This window comes from Tupaia chinensis, unplaced genomic scaffold (assembly GCF_000334495.1).
Source record: "Tupaia chinensis unplaced genomic scaffold, TupChi_1.0 Scaffold000387_1, whole genome shotgun sequence".
Classification (NCBI taxonomy): Eukaryota; Metazoa; Chordata; class Mammalia; order Scandentia; family Tupaiidae; genus Tupaia; species Tupaia belangeri.
The window spans coordinates 519,724-522,809 of NW_006159889.1; positions in this window are offsets into that span (position 1 = coordinate 519,724).

Here is a 3,086-nt window from a genome sequence, read left to right on the forward strand (position 1 = left end):
GAACAGCCCCAAAGAAAAAAACTTTTCAAAAAAAAAAAAAAAAAAAAGACTGCGAGATCTAAAAGGAGAGATAGACTGTAACACAATAATTGTCGTAGATCTCAACACCTCATTGTCTCCTTTAGACAGGTCAATGAGATAAAAAAAATAAGCAAAGAGATTCAGGACTTTTTAAATGAACCATAAATCAGATGGACTTGATAGGTATCTGTAGCACTTTCCAACCCCAAGACACAAAATATACATTTTTCTCAGCCTCACATGGTACTTTCTTAAAGACTGACCACATGATAGGGCACAAAACCAGTCTTTACAGATTCAAAGGCATAGTTTCTATCCAGCATCTTCTCTAATCATGATGGAATTAAACTTGATAGTAATCTCATGAAAATCCCTCAAAAATACACAAACACATGGAAACTAAATAACCTACTTCTGAATGACTTCATGACTATTGAAGAGATTAAGACTGAAATCAAAAGATTTGTGGAAACAAATGATAATGAGTACACAAGTTTCCATAATTTATGGGACACAGAAAAAGCAGTCATAAGAGGGAAGTTTATAGCAATTAGTGTGCACAAGAAAAAGGTGGAAAGGTGGCAAAAAGATAACCTAACATCATGTCTCAAGGAATTGAAAAAACAACAACAAAAAATCCAACAAATGCCAGGAGAAATGAAATAATAAAGATTTGAACAGAAATAAATAAAATAGAAAATAAGCGAATTATACAGAAAATAAATGAAAACAAAAGCTGGTTCTTTGAAAAGATAAACAATATTGACACCTCACAAGCTAGACTAAGAAGAGAGAAAGAAACCAGACAAATCAAATTTACAATGAGTTAGGTAACATTACAACAGACATAACAGAAAGACAAAACATCATTAGAGGGTACTATGAGTGACTATACGCCAACAAACAAGAAAACCTGGATGAGATGGACAAATTTCTGTAGACATATAATCTACCAAGATTGACTTAAAAGGACATAGAGAGCCCGAATAGACCTATAACAAGCAATGAGATAGAATCAGTAATAAATAACCTCTCAACAAAGAGAAGTCCAGGTCCCAATGGCTTCACTGCTGAATTTTTCAAAACTTTTAAAGATGTAACCCCCATTCTACTCACACTGTTTCTAGAGATCCAAAAGAAGGCACCCTTCCAAATTCATTCTATGCAGCCTCCATAAACTTCATTCCCCAAACGGATAAGTATATGACAGAAAAGAAAAACTACAGACCTATATCTCTGATGAATATAGATGCAAAAATTCTCAACAAGATACTTGCTAACTGTATTCAACAGCCTATGAACAAAGATTATCCATCACGACCAGGTAGGCTTTATTCCAGGGATGCAAGGGTGGTTTGACATGCACAAAACCATAAATGTAATACACCATATTAACAGAAAGAAAGGTAAAAACCATATGATCTTTTCAATTGATGCGGAAAAAGCATTTGACAAAATACAACATTCCTTCATGATTAAGACTCTCAGTAAAATTGGCATAGAAGGATCATTTCTTAGCATAATATTGCCAGGTATATGAGCCTTGATCACTTGGCAAAGGTAGTGTTTGCTGATAATCTCCATGGTAAACTTATTATTTTCCATTTTGCATTTACTAAATATTTTTAAGACACCATGAAATTATGCAGCTATTTTCTTTCTGGTTAAACGTTCACCTTTTAATTTTAGCATTCACAGGTAGATCTGTCCTTTGGTACTTGTCACCAGAGTGTTCAAGTTGGGATTTTATAGTTCCCTAATTTTTTTTGTCATATATTAATCAGAATTCTCCTATAAGGTAGAAATGTCATTTCTACCTACTCATTTATTCATTTCTATCTACTCATTTATCCATTGATTATTTACATTAGTAGGGACTTATGAAAAATCATTTTATTGGGGAGATTATCAATACTATTATTATTTTGTGGCTTACGTTGTTCCAATTATAGTCATTCGGAACTCTCTGATTGGTTTTGGTACTCTTTCTATATATGCCCTCTTTCTTTAAAATTTATTTTAATTAAATTCTTTTTTCTTAGCAAAAAAAAGAATATTTTTATGTAATCAAATTCTTATTCTAATATTATCAATTGTCATCATGATGTCAAAGTGTCCCTTTCTTCCAGGATTACATATTGCGTTATGTATAGTGTTAGTTGTTATTTATTAGTTTCCTTGATTCTATTATAGATTCTCAGCAAGTCTTTGTTTTTCATTATTGATTTTTCTTGTTGTGATTAGAAACTAGTTATTAAGTGGAGCATTTCTCAGTTTGTTTCTTTGATGTTTACTTATGATTAGATTCATGTCTTACATTTTGGACTAAAATAATATATAGCTGATAAATTTGTGTTAGAATTTCACATCTGGAGAAACATTGTGTCTATTTGCTCCATCTAAAAAATGTTAATTGTGACTATGCAGATAAAGTGTGGCCCAGTTTCTCCACTGTATATCTACTGTTTTTTATTTCTGCAATTAATAAATACTTTGTGGGTAGATAGCTTGTAGCTATTAATATGTTTCCTGTCAAACTCACTCCCCATAGATTTAGCATCTGAATTAGTCAGAATCCAGTTAGGATACAGAACACACTAGTAATCTGAACAGAGAAATTCAATTAAACAAATCGTTAACTTATAAAAGGTGTGTAACAAGGGAGATGAAAGGGAACTCCAAGGGATGCAGAAATAGCAAATAAAAAACACAAAAACAAAAAACGCTACCACCTCCAGGTTAGAGAGTACATACTGAAGAGACTAAAGATTTAAGTGATACCATCCTCCCTTCCCTGGCTCCTGACCAAAAAGGAAACAAAAGAAAAAGAAAAGTTTGAGATTCAGACTTTTTCAAAGAACTTTTTCTGTGACTCACAGGAATGCATGGCTTACCAGTGGCACAGGCTGGAGCTTGCATAGACGGGGCCACAGTGTGGGAAAAGTATTGCCTGAACATGTGGCCAGGGCTGGTCCGTAGAAGAGGCCTTTTTTTTTTTTTTTTTTTTTTTTTTTTTTGGAGAGTTTTTTTTTCTTATTGGGCCGGGGCGTTTGCCAGAAGGAGAG